This window comes from Sorex araneus, chromosome 3 (assembly GCF_027595985.1).
Source record: "Sorex araneus isolate mSorAra2 chromosome 3, mSorAra2.pri, whole genome shotgun sequence".
Classification (NCBI taxonomy): Eukaryota; Metazoa; Chordata; class Mammalia; order Eulipotyphla; family Soricidae; genus Sorex; species Sorex araneus.
Window position 1 is genome coordinate 97,908,619 of NC_073304.1, and position 16,785 is coordinate 97,925,403.

A 16,785-nucleotide genomic window follows, 5' to 3' on the forward strand; every position below is an offset into this window, starting at 1 on the left:
TGGAGAGGGTCAGAGGGCACATTCCTGGAGATGAATGCAGTTGGGGACACTGAGGCTCACAGGTGAAACTAGCTGAGGAGTAGGAAGGGGTGTAGGTGACAAAGTCTGTGACCTAGTACATACTCCGCTGGTCTTCAACTATGTCCTTCGGTCTACAACAAACAGTACTACAGCTGCTGTTTCAAAACAGCCTCTTCCAGCTCCTGGCTCCAAAACTCTCACAGAACATCCTGGACCCAGTGAGCTGCCAGGACGCTAAAACCACCTCACTAAGATAGCCAGATCTGGTCACCAGATTCATTCATCCATCCATTCATTTATTCGGGACACCCAGGTACACTTGAAGTTTAGATAAGCTGTAGGTAATTGTTTAGGATCAGTCTGTTGGATGTCAGGTGAGATGCATGTTTATACTGAAGAATCTGTTGTTCATTGGAGATTCAGATTTGCTCTCTATGGGTGAGTGTGGCTCAATAATGCAAGAATAAATCAATCGGGGCCAGAGAGAGAACACAGCAGGCAGAGCATTGCCTTATACCCAGACCCTGCACCACACAGGTCATGCCCTCACCCCAGTCCACCAGGAGTGATCCCTGAGTATAGCCAGGTGTGGCCCAAACAAACAGAAGAGTAAAGCAATAAGCTCAGCAATGCTGTAGACTATGATACCTTAATAAAGAGTTCCTCACTCCAAGGACAACAAAAACCAACAAAATTTAGCTATTGTGTCCCATATTTTGCCTCGTAACCCTCCCTACCCAGGCCAGCCATTCGTCCTGGGGAGTGCTGGCAAAGATCTAAGGCAGCCTTAGACAGACTGTGTTTGGTGTCCCTAATGGAGATACCATGTGCCCGTCCCCCCGCTCCCAGCTCAAGCCTCTTCCCAGGCATTGATGGTGGTGATTGTCCCACACGTCCATTCCGCAGTCTCCTGCCCTTTTCTCCCTGTTCTCACTATTCATTACCACCACTTGGCCACTTGGCTTTTGAACACCCAGGTGTTCTTCTCTTGCCCCCAAAGTGAGAGTTCTGGGAAGGGTGCTAAGGACCAGAGAAGGGCCACTGAGAGATGGAGCCAGGCGCTGAGCACCCTGCCGGCTGTGTGCAATGTGTGTGCGCTCTGGGACGCACATCTGCGAGGCCCTGCCCAGAGGCCTCCAGACTCAGGGAAGTGACCCCCTCTGGTTCTTAGCAGGACATGTGGGAGATTGCCTGCTGGACCCTCCTGACCCCCACCTTGGTTTGTTCACTGACTCTGTGCCCGCAGGACACTCCACAGGACCTCTCCTCCAGGCTCTTGTGTCTTCTCCTGCCCCTTCCCCACTATGAGGACGAGCGTGGCAGAGCACTCACACACAATACACCAACACAAGTGTCCATAGGCACATGTAAGCATGCAAATACACACATGCACATACCTGCATACATCTATTTGCATATCTAAGCACACAAATATACATATGCACACACCTGCATACTTAAAACATGTGCACACACATACACACACAAACCCACACACACACAACTCTCCTCTTCTCTGTGCCCAGCCCTGTGTACTCCCCCCCCCACCCCAGTAGCTTAAGGAAGGATTTGTATGACTGTGGTTGATCAGAAGGAGCGGGAAAGTGGAATGGAGAAATGAAGAGCAGGAGGTAAAACAAAAACAAAACAAAAATAAGCAGGAGAAATGGGGCAGAAATGAAGCTGCATAGAGAATGTCTTCAATGCATTCCAGGAGTGAGAGAGCTGGGGTCCTGACACCCCCGGCCCCCATCATGGAGGACCATATTTCCAGGGGCAGGCAGGCACAGTAGTCTGGCAGCCTGGGTGTTCTATAATAAAATGTGAGGGGGCTGGAGGTGCCAGGGTGGGTGCAGCAGGGGAACTGGGGAGGGAAAGCTCAGGGCAGCCCCCTGGAGCGGGGGAGCCCGGGAGTGAGGGGATCAAAGGTCAGGAGGGCTTGTCTTGGGTGGGCCGCCCAGGGGTCCCCACCTCTGTGAGTCTGACAGGAAAAGTTGGTGTAGAGAAGTGAAATATTTACAGTGCTCACACCCAGCCCATGACTCTAGTCCCAGAGCTATTTCTGAGCCCAACAACAAAAAGTCCATTGTGTGTACTTCCTGGCTGGCCGCTCACAGAAGCAGGAGGCAGCCGCTGACCCACAGACTAAGAATGTTGCTGAGCCTCCCTGCAGGCCCCCGTGGGGAAGTCTGGTTCTCAAGCCTGCCTGCTGTTACTCCTCTAACCCTGATGGCCAGGGCGCCCTGTCCACACTCCACCCCCCAGCCTGTGATAGCCTGAGAGAGGGCAGGACCTGCCTGGTCCCCTGAGCCCCCACTGAAGGTGGCCCCTAGACACGGCCCTGTCCATCATTTCATGCTCAGGCCCAATCTCCATATGTGGCTCCGAACACAAAAACCTCATGATTCAGAAAGGGAAACTGGTTCTCGGCGAGCCTGAGAGACTGATCCCAATGGGCACAGTGCTAAGTGGGGGGCCCTGTCCGAACATAGGCCTGCTGGGCCCATAACCGGGAAGCTTCTGTACCTCCAGGAACTGTGGCGAGGGAACACTGGGGGCGGGGGGGGGGGGGGTTGTGTGTGCGGGAATTCCAGCCAGTAGGGTCAGAGTACAGGCCACATCTACGCCTTGGGACAAGCAAAGCGACACACTGTCTACAGGCAAAGTTTAAAAGAAATTATCCCTTTTTTTTCTTTTTTATCGGTTTTTGGGTCAGGCCTGGCAGTACTCAGGGGCTATTCCTGGCTCTCTGCTCAGGAGGGAGTCTGGCAGTGCTCAGGGAACCATATGCGGTGCCAGGGATTCAAACTAGGGCTGGACAAACATTTCTGGTAGCCCAGAAATAGTTGACTTTTGTTTTGTTTTGTTTGGGCCACACCCCGTGCAGCTCAGGGGTTACTCCTGGCTTTGCACTCAGGGGGCATTCCTGAAAGTGCTCAGGAGACCTTCTGGAATGCCAGAGATCAAACCCTGGTCAGCCACGGGCAAGGCAAGTGCCTTACCCACTGTACTATTGCTCCAGCCCCCATAAATTGTTGACTTCTAGATTTGTTTTCACTGTATCACTGTCATCTCGTTGCTCATCGATTTGCTCAAGCAGGCACCAGTAATGTCTCTCATTGTGAGACTTTTTGTTACTGTTTTTGGCATATCGAATACTCCACGGGGAGCTTGCCAGGCTCTGCCATGCGGGCGAGATACTCTCAGTAGCTTGCCGGGCTCTCCGAGAGTGGCAAAGGAACGGAACCCGTGTTGGCCATGTGCAAGGCAAACGCCCTACCCGCTATGCTATTGTTCCAGAAGAGCCAAAGAGAGAAACCCCGACAAGAAGCCCCCCACAAGTATTGCATGCCACTGATCCTGGTTCAATCCCTGGCACCACATGTGATCCCCTGAGTGCCTTACTGAGCTGCCTGGGCCCAGTCTGAGCTCCAGGGCTTGGAATTTTCCAAGGCAGAGGATGGGGCTCCGGTCAGCTCTTCTTATCTGGCTTCTTCTTCCATTGTGAGTGGATCCCACCTACCCCTGGCCTCCCTTCCCACCTGCTTCCTGTACTCCTCTGTCTGGTTCCCCACATCCCGTTTCCTCTCCAACTTCCCCATCCTGCCTGTTAACCCCCATTCCAAAGCTCCGCCCCCAGGGAAAGGACAAGGGCTTTGACATCTGGTCTACCAGGTTCAAGTCAAGCTCCTTCCCTTACCACCTGACACATCCAACAGATACTCCCCCACCCTCAGTTTCCCCATCCATAAAATAAAAGGATTGATTGTCGATATTATCAGAGCAAAGTAAGGCATGGGAGGAGCCTAAGCAAAATTGCATTCCTTCCTCTCTTCTATTTGTTCCACTCAATGCTTAGGAAGCACTTGTGTCACCTGAAGAGAGAGCTGGTGCCTGCCCAGGAGAGCCTTAGCAAAGGGGAGCAGAGCTGCATGCTCTGTGCTTAGGGGGCGCCCACCAGGTGCAGGCAGGCTGCTCAGAGCACTCAAATCTCATGACCCCTTCCCAAGTCCTGCACCTTCTTCTGATTCAGGAGAGCCTCCCTGCTTTGTCGCGTCAGCTCCGTGCCCAGTCCAACCTGACAGCACCTAGCAGCCTGCCTGCCTTTTGGGAGGATTTTCTGTGAGCTTTTCCATCATCCCCACCTTCCCTGACTCTCTACCCACTGCGGGATCCCCACTTCAGAGGGTACAGGGAACGGGAGGGCCTGTGACCCTGCCCAACCCCTGCCCAAAGGCAGAATTCCTTCCAGAAAGCCTGCATGTAGCAAGTATGAGTGAATCTGCTGCTCTGATCTGTCTGTAGGCTGGAGGTGGGCTGGGCTGGCCACGGGGTCCCCTCAGTAGGCTGCAGCTGAGCCAGTGCCCCTTTGCACGGGGAGTTCCTTTCTCTTCCCCAGGGGTCCCCGTGGTGGTGGAAAGGAGGCCGGAAGCCACAGGAGCAGGCAAACCTTTCAGATGCCAGTGGCCAGGATGAAAGGAAACCCTTGAAACCATCTGGACTTGTAAAGTGCAGCCTAAGTGCGCTGGGTGAGGAGGTTGGGCTCCAGTAAGAGCTCTGGCATCAATTATGAATCCCTTCCAATTTCTGGCCCGACCTCCAGGGAGAGGCCTGTCTAGGTCCCCCCAGACTGGCTGGGGGAGGCCCCAGGCCTCATCATCATGCCTGAGCCTGTCAGGGCCAGGGCCTGGGGCTGGTTCAATTACAGCTGGGTCCTGGCTGTGGTGCCACGCCCGCCCACTGCCAGCGGCCCTGATGCCTTCAGAGCAAATGTGGTGGCAGAGTAGACGGGCTTCTGATGGGCTGTGGAAGGCGCTGCCCCAGGGAGCCTCACGAGGACACTGCAGTGGTGGTGAGCACAGTCCTGCGTGCCCCCAAAGGCAAGTCCCTGAGCTTTCTGCGAATGGGGCAGGGCAGAAACCCACAGGAGCTGTCCGCACACGTGTCAAACTCCAGCTTTATTCTCTCCGCCTGCCTTCCGGAGTAACTGAATAATTCATTCCCTCGAAAAGCCATTAGGACCCTGTCTCCTTTCCCAATTCTTGTTCAAGACAGCAGGATGGGGGAGGGGGCTGGAGGAGAGGAGGAGCAAGGAAAGAGCCAAGCTAGTAATAGCTGCCCAGGCCAAGCCCAGAGTTCTGTTCTACGCAGACAGGGAGGGTCAAAAACATGGGGGTGGGGGGACCTTCCCTGGGGGGGATGAAAGTTGCAAAGATGGGAAGGAGGAGAATTTTGTGTGACTGCATTGGAAATAGAGACACTGCTGTGACTGAAGGCGTTCATTGTTTACATATTGAAGCAAACATATGCACACACATGCACACATGCATTCATGCATGCACATACATGTGCACACATGCACATGCATGCACATAGCCATGCACATATGCATACAAACACACATATGCATGCACACTTGCACATACACATGCGCACACACGTACATGCATGTACATACACAGGCACACACATACATGCACACTCGTGTGCATACACATTCCCAGCATTGATCACTGAACCCACCTGAAGGCAGCAAGCATGCCCTGCCATCATGCCACTATTCCATGTGCAAAGAATAGACCAAGAACCCAGATCTGTAGAAATGTCTTCCCATGGGCCAGAGATAATACAGTGGGAAAGGCATTTGCCTTGCACTCTGCTGACCTGGGTTCTCTCAATACCCAATCCTGCATATGGTCCCCAGGAGTGACCCCTGAACACAGAGACAGGAGTAAGCCCTGACCACCACTGGGTGTGGACCCCAAATAACAAGCAAAAAATAAATGTCTTTCTCCCCTAAAAGAAATAAGGGCATCTTAGAGAACTGCCTGGATCTAGCACTGGGGCCAGGGAAAACTGAACTTTGGAAATGTTTTATGGTGTTAATCCGCTAGGAACATCCACAAAGAAGGATGAAGGATGAAGACCTGTCAGGAGAAAACAAGATACTACCTAGATTAAATAAAGAACTCCTCCACTTAGCACAAAAACCCAAACAGCTCAATTAAAATATAGCAGAGGGCTCGGACAGACTTTTGTTCCCCAAGGAAGATAAACAAATAACCCATAAGCTTGTGAGAGGATGGTCAGCATCATTAGTCCCTGGGAAAATGCAAATCAGAACCACAAGGAGATAACCGTCATTCCCCCAGAGGGCGCCTGCATGAACCCCCAGTGAACAGGAAGTGCTGACAAGGATGAAGGAAATAGAAACTCAGGCAGTTGCTATGGAAAGCAACATGGCAGTTCCTCAAAACATTGCCAACAGACTCGCCATATGATGCAGTCGTTCCACTCTGGGGCACACACTCTCCTCAAAATCAAAAGCAGGGACCCGGCTTTATTTTAATTTGTTTTGATTAGTTTTGAAGAAGCACTTGGACACCCTGTTCCTAACAGCATTCTTCACCAGAATCAAAAGGTGGAAGCAACCCAGAAAGTCCTTCACAGAACCAATGAATAAACAACATGTGGAACATGGTGGAGGAGAAGAGCAGTCAGCCTGGAAAAGGAATTTCCTAGGCACACTTGAACATGGATCTTCCCTCAAGACATTTTTTTTAATTGAATCACTGTGAGTTACAAAGTTATTCATTATTAAGTTTCAGACATACAATGGTCCAGCACCAATCCCTCCATTGGCATCCACCAATGTCCCCAGTTTCCCTGGTAGGCACTTTCTACCGCCCCCCCCCCCCGCCCATTTTCTTAATGTTCCCTTCCCCTTGTCTCCCCACCCTTTGCCAGAGGAAGGTTTCCTACTGAAGATGAGTCTTCTGCTCTTCCTTCCTATTGCCTTTGTGCATTTGACATTCCCCTAGAAGCTTCTTTGGATCCCACATACCTCAGGACATTATTCTCAGTGAAGTGAACTTGTTCCAAATAGGCCAGTGCTATAGGAGCTACTTTCAGAGGTATCTAGTCCTGATCACAGAGACAGGGAGTGGCGCTGCATATGACCCTCCAGCATTTCCAGGAGTGATCCTTGAGACAGAGCCAGGAGTAGCCCCTGACTACCACTGGCTGTGATGCCCAAACACACAGAAGTTAGATCTCCAGTAATGGGATTATTTGCCTGTGTACAACACAGGGGGCTGCAGGGACAAGGAGGGGTTGTTTAAGGGGCACAGAATTCCAATTTCACAAGAGAAAGAACTATGCTATTAGGCGACGATGTGAGTGTGCCTCGTGTCACAAACGAGTACACTGAGCGTACACTAAATGTTAAAAATTGCAATTTCTCTGTATTTTATTCTGATTGAAAGCAAATTGGGGGGCTGGGGGAACAGTTCTGTGATTCTCTGCAGAAGGTTCAAAGTTCAGTCCCCAGGGCTGCCACTTGAACCCAGAGCAGCGGTGTTATCTAGGATCCCTGGTAATGCAAATGATTTCCCGATGCACCTCTGCCAGGAATGTGTGAGCAATCAGAGGACTGTAGCTCTGGCAAAGCCCACAGGAAGTGTGTGGGCCCCACAGCAGGAAGCCTAGCAGGTGCCTGCCTCAGCACTGCAGCGATGTCCCAGGGCCCCACTACTGAAGAGCATGTGCCCCGGCAAGCCAGGGTGCAACCAGCCACCACAATGAAAGGAGGCAGCCCACGACACGCACCACCAGCCGATGTGGGAGCAACACACCCAGGCCCATGGGAGGCTCTTTGTCACTGCAACAGCAGCAACAATGAAGGAAAGGGAAGTGTGGGAGTGGGGAAGTGACTGTTTAAAAAAATTTTTTTGAAAGATCCTAAGTCTCATTTATGGGGCTCCCCGATGGCTAAGTCTAGGACAATTTGAGCATCAAAATAGACAGTGATAGAGCCCCTGAGTTCTTATTAATATAAATAAGTACATTAATAAACAAATAGAGAGAAAAAACTCTTCCTTAGAGGAGAACGCCAACAAATAAACACAGAAGAATGGATAGAAAACCACTATTTTGCAACCATCATAGATTTAGTTGAATGAGACCAGAATCACCAAGGGAAACAAAAACTATCAGGCGAAATTTTCATGAGGAACAGGAGATTTACATTATCTCAAGTTCTCTCCCTGCAAAATTTTGTTAATTACTTATAAATTAATAAGAGCATTATACTTATTAACAATGGAGAAGTGTGACAGATACCATTTCAACTAAGTGATAAAAGTTGCATCGCCAAGGGCCAGATTGTACAGAGATTAATGTGCTTACCTTGCATTCATCTGTCCCGGTTCAATCCTTGGCACTACATATGGGCCCTCAAGCACCCCCAGATTGATCCTTGAGACAGAGCCAGGAGCAGCCCCTGACCACTGGCTGTGATGCCCAAACAAACAAATACATAGAAGCTACATCTCCCAGATGCGTGCTGAAAGTAGACTATAGATCAAACACAATGGCCAGTCAATGCCTCTATGGCAAACGACAACACCCAAAAGGAGAGAGAGAACAAAAGGGAATGCCCTGCCACAGAGGCAGGGTCTGGGTGGAGGGGGAGGATACTGGGATCATCGATGGTGGAGAATGGGCACTGGTGGAGGAATGGGTACTTGAGCATTGTATAACTGAAACACAAGCACAAAAGTTTGTAAGTCTGTAACTATACCTCATGGTGATTCACTAATAAAAAAATTAAAAAATAAAAAGTTACATCTCCCATTAATGGGGTTATTTGCCTGTGTACAACCTGTCAGAATTCAACAGGGAAAATACAGCCTCTCCTCTGTGTCATTCCTGCCCCCAAATGTACAACATTGACCAGACACACTCAAATACACACCTTGTGACCTTCACAAGTTTCAAGGCCATGAAAGCAGAGATTGATGTCTCACATGAAAGGAAACTAGCAGCGATCTAAAAATTAAGTGCAACATGTGATCATGGGTTGTCTCAATAGATTGAAGGGAGGGCACTGTGGGGATAATTGGTGACAGTGGAATTGGGTCTATAGATCTGATGACAATCTGAGTGTCTCACTTCAAGGTTAAGTGATTTTGTTTTTCTGTTTGGGGGCCATACTAGTGATGCTCGGGGCTTATCCTGGCTCTGCACTCAGGAATTATTCCTGGTAGTTCTTGGGGGACAGTGACAGTGATAGTTCTTGGGGGACCATATGTGGTGCCAGGATGGAATTCAGGTTGTCAGCATGCAAGGCAAGTGCACTATTTGCTGTCTAATCACCCCAATGTTTTATTTTTATTATTGTTTTATTAGTCCCAGTTTTTAAGTGGTTTTATGGGGGCAGGGGGGTATGGGGAGAAATAACTGCTTAAATTTATTCTCAATAAATGATTCAGAAAAATATTCTCGAATGATTCGTCTATCTTTCCCTCTTCCCGCCTCTCTCTGTCTCTTTCACCTTGTCTCTCTGTCTCTCCCAATGTGAACATACTCGACAGAAAGAATTGCTTCTCTCCCCTCAGAGTTGCCCCACTAGAAAACTCTCCTCGTCTGCTCAGGCGGCTGCAGCAGTGCCCTGCAGACTGGCTGACTTCAGTGACAGGAATGCATGTTCTCACCGCTCTGGAAGCTGTACATTCAGGGTTCTGGTAGGACTGGTTTCTGATGAGCACTGTTTTCTCCCCTGGCAATCCACTGCCTCCCTGCCTGTGTCCTTACTTGGCCTTGCTGGGGCACGTGCTCTCCTCAGATCTCTTCGTAGGTGAACTCCTGCTTTAATGAATTAGAGCCCCACGCCATGACCTCACGGAACCCCCATCCCTATTTCCTTAAAGGCCTTAATCCCAAGTATTGGGGATTAGGATTTCAACCTCTGAATTGGAGCTGGGAGGGACACTTAATTCAGCCCCCAACATTACCAAGTACCCGAGAATGGCAGAACAGTGGCGAGAATGAAGGAACAGACTTCATTCATTCAACAATGAGAATGAATGAACTACTGACTTGTGCAGCAACAGAGGTAAATTTCACAGAGATGACATTGATACAAAAGAGCACTGAGACAGGAGTTCATGTGAAGGCAAAAAAGAGGTGACAGTTCTATATAATAAGTGATAGTACAGTTGGTTTAAGGTGGGAGGGATTACCTGGAAGGAGCCTGAGGGAGGCCTCCGGAGCACCAAAGTGCTTCCTAGCTAGCCTGGGTAGTGTTCGATGGAGGTTTACCTATATAAAAAACAAGTATGCCAAGGGGTTGAAGCAATAGCACAGCAGATAGGGTGTTTGCCTTACATGCTGCTAACCCAGGTTTGATTCCTGAGCACCGTCAGGAGTAATTCCTGACTGAAGAGCCAGGAGTAACCTGGATGTGAGCATTGCTGGATGTGACCCCAAAAAGCAAAAACACAAAACAAAACAAAAAACAAGTGTGCTGAGGGACCTGAGAGAGTGCATAAGAAGGGCATTTGCCTTGAGTGCTACTGACCCCTATTCGATCCCCAGCACCACAGAAGGTCCCTCATGTGCCACCAGGACATGATCCCTGTGATCCCTGAACACAGAACCAGGAGTAAACCTTAAGCAACACTAGGTCTGCCTCCCCCCCAAAAAAAAGGAAAATTAGAAATGCAAGATTGTCAAAAATGTAGAACTAACTTACATGCACATCCATCAATAACTGAACCACCTTACGCAATATGATTCATCCCTAAAAAGAGTAGGCACGTCCTGACACAGACTGCAGCACAGGTGAAGCCTGAGAACACTGTGTTAATAAGTTTATCGCAAGAGCTTAAATACTTTATGACCCCCTTATATGTATGACCCCATTTATGTGACTTTGGAGAGTCAAAATCACAGACAGAATGTTGGTAGCCAGGGATTGATGAGGAAGAAATGGAATAGTAAAGCTCAAGGGATATGATGTTTCCATGATGAAAGAGTTAGAGGAGGTTGGTGGGGATGGTCGGACAACGTTGTGAGTGCATGATTTTACCAAGTGCACATTTACAAATGACTACTATAGTGCATGTTAAGCTTAAAACAATTAAATAGTTGGATCAAGCTGCACATATAAAATATGTACAGTGTGTTGTATAAAATTATATCTCTAGTTTCAAAAACTAAAGAAGGTAATGAGTGACAAGAGTGTAAGGTTGTGGAGACCGAGAGAGGGCGTGGGAAGAGGTTGGGAAGGGAAGACTTCATACCAGACCCTTGCCGCCAGTTGGGACTTTTTTCCTTGTAAGGAATTGGGATTTTTCCCCAAGAGCAATTGGAAACCACCAGAAGGGTCAGAGCAGGAAGCGACATAATCACATTGCATTTCAATGAACTTTCTGAGACCAGGGAAATAGTTCAAAGGGTTGGGGTGCCTGTCAGACACTCACAGGGCACTGGGTTCTATTCCTAGCATGACCCCAGCATGATCCTCACCATTCCTAGGGGGGTTGAAAACAGAGAGAGAGAGAGAGAGAAAGGAAGAATGGGGAAGAAGGAAGGAAGGAAGGAAGGAGAAGAAGGGGAGGTGGAGGAGGAAGAGGAAGCAGAGGAGGCAGACAAGAAGAAAGAGGAGGAGGAGGACGAGGAGAAGAGAAAGAGAACAGAAAAAGAAAGAAGAAAAGAGAGGAAGAACAGAGGGAGTCAGGAAGGAGAGAGAGAAAGGAAGAGAAAGCAAAAGAAAGAGAGAAATAGAAAAAGAAAGAGAAAGAATGAAAGAAAAAATAAAGAGAGAAGGAAGGAAGGAAAGGATGAAAGGACAAATGAAGGGAGGGAGGACTTTGCAGGCTGCAGACTGAAGCCAAGAGTATGAGATGCAGGTGTGAGACTGCGGGGTCTCAGCCAAGCATGGCCCAGGATGGAGCTGTTGGACAGCAATACAGAGCGCAGGTCTGCAGACCATCAGTGTTAGTGATAAATGGTAAGTTTTACCAGGCAGACAGGAGTTCCAGAGGTCCCTCAAGACCTTCGCCTGGGACTGGGTTAGGGCCACAGGTTTTCTAGCTCCAGGACTGGGGATTTAGAGAGATTGGGGTGGGCGTGGCCAGAGAAGAGTATACACATTCTGTCGTGATGGGCTGGGTTCGAGGTGCCATGGAACATCCGGAGGCGGGAGAGATCACAGCTTGCTTTTTTTTTTTTTTTTTTTTTTTTTTTTTTTTTTTTTTTAGGTCACACCTGGCAACACACAGGGGTTATTCCTGGCTCTGCACTCAGGAATTACCCCTGGCGGTTGCTCAGGAGACCATATGGGATGCTGGGAATCGAACCCGGGTCGGCCGCGTGCAAGGCAAACGCCCTACCCGCTGTGCTATTGCTCCAGCCCCGAGATCACAGCTTGAACACACCCAGCTGGCTCGAATGCTTCATCAGGCGGGGAGGCAAGTGAGGGGAGGGGGTTCTTTAGGGAACAGCAGCACCCGTGGGAAAAGAGGGCAGGCTGTCTCCAGGGGCGGCAGCTGGTGGCAAAGCCCACCGAAAATCAAGGGCCACATGTGGGGCTTTCCAAGGGTCCTAGAGCAGATGAACATAGGGACCTAAACAGAAAATGTACCATTTAAAGAAATATTTCCTGAGTTCATTCCTGGCATCCCATATGGTCCCTTGAGCACTATGGGGAGTAAAAACAATTTTTTTTCTCATCGATATAAAATATAAGGCAAAGGGCATGAATTCTAATGACTTGAAACATTGTCACTAAATGAATTGATAAAAATCTGCTGATTTTCCAATGTTAAGAAGCTAATTAAAACTCAAGTAATTAACACTTTAGACCAGGGCCATGGGATGGGCATGGCTGGTGGGGGGGAGGGGGTGCGGCAGGGCTCAAATTGCCACAGCATACCCTGGAGACCTTGTCAGTCCCCAGCCCTGAGGCCCACCAGGTGACCCCCACTCCAAACCAAACCAAACCAAATGTTTATGACCATATAGATCATAGGACTGGAGCAATAGCACAGCAGGTAGAGCATTTGCCTTGCTCGCGGCCGACCGGGGTTCAATTCCTCTGTCCCTCTCGGAGAGCCCGGCAAGCTACCGAGAGTATCCTGTCCGCACAGCAGAGCCTGGCAAGCTACCCATGGCGTATTCGATATGACAGAAACAGTAACAATAAGTCTCACAATGGAGACATTACTGGTGCCTGCTCGAGTAAATCGATGAACAACGGGATGACAGTAGATGACAGTGATACAGGGCTATAGATCATAGAGCAAGAGCCGCTACTTTGGAAGCCTGAGATTCAGGCTTGAGAAGAGAAGCAGGCCACAAGGAGAGCAGCGGTGCCTGGGGCTTGGAGGAGCTCAGACCCCCTTTCAAGTTATGGGGAGGAGTGGAGCCCCTCCCTCCCGCAAGGTCCTGTGAGAACCTTGGAACCACTAGCAAGGCGACTGGCTGGGGTGAGGTTCCAGGGGGTCAGCTGAGGCAGCTTATCCAGTGAGGGACTGTCTAATTGTCACAGACCCTGTAGGCTGGCCACGACCTCTCTCCGCCCAGGGTCACGTGGCTATTTCTAACATCATTCACAGCCCACACAATGCAGGCAGCGGGGCCTGAGCAGCCTCTCTGACTCTCATGCACCCAGCGCCAGACCATAGGGTTTCATGGGTTGGACATTCCCCATTCCTATTGCAGGCGGAGAATAGGACACAGCAGAGAGCCACCAGCAGTGTGATCATTTTGCTTTCTCTCTGGTGAAGAATAAGCAGACTACAGGGTGCCCCAAGCCCGCCAAGCCCACCAGGAGTGAAACCCCCAGGGCAGAGCCAGGAGTAACCCCTGAGCACTGCCAACTGAGACCCCAAAGCAAAATGAAAAAGAAAAGAATAAACAGACGAAAACCTCAACACAGGGAAATGTACCCTGGTGAAAGGTTGCGTGTTGCAACATTGTATTACTGAAACCCAGTCATGAACAACTTTGTAACTGTGTATCTCAAACATTCCATCACCTTCCCTTTGTAAGTGCATCTATTGGCCTTGCTTCAAAGATCCATGCTTAAATCTCAAAAAAAAAAAGATAAACAAACAAACAAAAAAACCTCAGCACAATACACACATTAGCTAGCATGATGAACACAAGTAAGGAAGATGGAAAATCCAATATTGATAAGAAGATTTTTTAAAATCAGAACTCTTCTACATAGCTGACAGAAACATCGCTGGTGTCTTATCTGCATGTGCCTACCTGCAACCCAGAAATTCCACCCCTAAGGGCCCAAACAACAAAGTCCTAGAACATGAATGGGAGCACTAGGCATGATACAGAAATAATCAGGAACTATACAAGTGCTCATCAAACATAAAATGGATAGAAATATAGTGATATGTTTCAGCAATGAAAATGCTAAAGAGCAACGTGAATGAAGCAAACACCTGCAAGTGGATAAATAGGGCAGAAGGAATAGACACCAGAGTAAACACAACACGAGCTCATTCACACAATTCTCCCTGAACTGATGAACTCAACATCCCTAGCAACCGGAAGTCCCAACTTGGACATCGTTTACTCTGCGCATACGATTCTTTTTTTTTTAAATTTATTAGAGAATCACTGTGATGTGTAATCACAGTTACAAACTTATGGACTTTCGTGTTTGCATTTCACTCATATAGTGATCAGTTACCCACCCCTCCGCCAGTGCCCATTCACCTCCACCAATGATCCCAGTGTCCCTCTCACCACCCCCCACCCCATCCCCCACCACCCCACCCTGCCTCTGTGGCAGGGCATTCCCTTTTGTTCTCTCTCCTTTTGGGTGTTGTAGTTGGCAATAGAGGTATTGAGTGGCCTTCATGTTCGGTCTATAGTCTACTTTCAGTTCACATCTTCCAACCTGAATGGGTCCTTTAATAACAAGTGCAAGCTTAAACAAAATGAAGCCAATCTCTCTAGGCACTGAGAGTGAGTCCAGGATGTATATATGGTTAACTGAGAAAAATCAAAGCACAGAATGTATCTCTAACATGGTGTTTGTTGCAAAGAAAGGGAAATGAGGACATTTTAATGAAGATTTTGCATAAAGAAATGCAGGAAAGAAAACTAACGAGGTCAGTTAACCAGGGAGGGTGGGGTAGGAACAGGATGGAAAGGATGTGAGTACTTATCTGAGTTTAACTTTTTTGTGTAGTAGAGATGTTTGGAGGCATGTAATGCTTTACATATTCAAGTAACTATAATAAAAGAAGGCAGAAATTTCTAAAATGGAATATAGACCATCCAACTTAACTGCATTTCCCAGTAAAAACCAGTCACACTGGAAGGCAGTAAAAAGCATAATCTAAGGGCATTTTTTTCCTCCCTTGCTTGTTAGTTTGTGGTACCTGCTAGCGATTAAACCCAGGGTTTCCAACATACAAAATAAGCCAATATTCTGCCCTGAGATACATCCCCAGTGGCCACATTTATTTTTATTTATTTCTTATTTATTTATTTTATTGATTCACCATGAGATATAGTTATAAGCTTTCATGTTTGGGTTGTAATCGCACAATGATCAAACACCCATCCCTCTACCAGTGCACATTCCCCACCACCGATATCGCCAGTATACGCCCCCTTTCCCACCCTCCCCCTGCCTCCATGGCAGACAATATTCCCCATACTCTCTCTCTACTTTTGGGCATTATGGCTTGCAACACAAACACTGAGAGGTCATCATGTTTGGTCCATTATCTACTTTTGGCACACATCTTCCATCCTGAACGATCCCTCCAACCATCATTTTCTTAGTGATCCCCTCTCCATTCCAGCTGCCTTCTCCCTCCCCACCCCCCATGAGGCAGGCTTCCAAATATGGAGCAATCTTCCTGGCCCCTGTGTCTACTGTTCTGGCCCTTGTGTCTTCTGCCCTTGTGTCTACTGTCCTACTTATGTTATTTTATACTCCACAAATGAGTGCAGTCCTTCTATATCTGTCCCTCTCTTTCTGACTCATTTCACTTGCATGATACTCTCCATATGTATCCACTTATAAACAAATTTCATGACTTCATCTCTCCTAACAGCTGCATAGTATTTCATTATGTAGATGTACCAAAATTTCTTTAACCAGTCATCTGTTCTTGGACATTGGGGTTGTTTCCAGATTTTGGCTATTGTGAACAGTGCTGCAATGAACTATAGGTACAGATGTCATTTCTACTGTACTGTTTTGCACCCTTGGTATATATTCCCAGAAGAACCACTTTCTTTCTTTCTTTCTTTCTTTCTTTCTTTCTTTCTTTCTTTCTTTCTTTCTTTCTTTCTTTCTTTCTTTCTTTCTTTCTTTCTTTCTTTCTTTCTTTCTTTCTTTCTTTCTTTCTTTCTTTCTTTCTTTCTCCTTTTTGGATCATACCCGGCAATGCACAGAGGTTACTCCTGGCTCATGCACTCAGGAATTACCCCTGACGGTGCTCAGGGGACCCTATGGGATGCTGGGAATCAAACCTGGGTCAGCCGTGTGCATGGCAAAGGCCCTATTCGCTGTACTATCGCTCCATCCCGGACCACTTTCACTATTATTATTATTATTATTATTATTATTATTATTATTTGCTTTTTGGGTCACACCCAGCGATGTACAGGGCTTACTCCTGGCTCTACACTCAGGAATTACTCCTGGAGGTGCTGGGGGACCATAAGGCATGCTGGGAATCAAACCCAGGTCGGCCGCGTGCAAGGCAAACGCCCTACCCGCTGTGCTATCGCTCCAGCCCCCACTTTCATTTTAAGAAAGTTTTGAACATGGAATTTTGATTACATACAACCAACCCACCACCATTAAGGCTAAAAACAGATTGCAGAATTCTTGTTAGCAGATTTGTTCTCTCTCTCTCTCTCTCTCTCTCTCTCTCTCTCTCTCTCTCTCTCTCTCTCTCTCTCTGTGGTACTGGGTGGGGAATGAACCCAGGG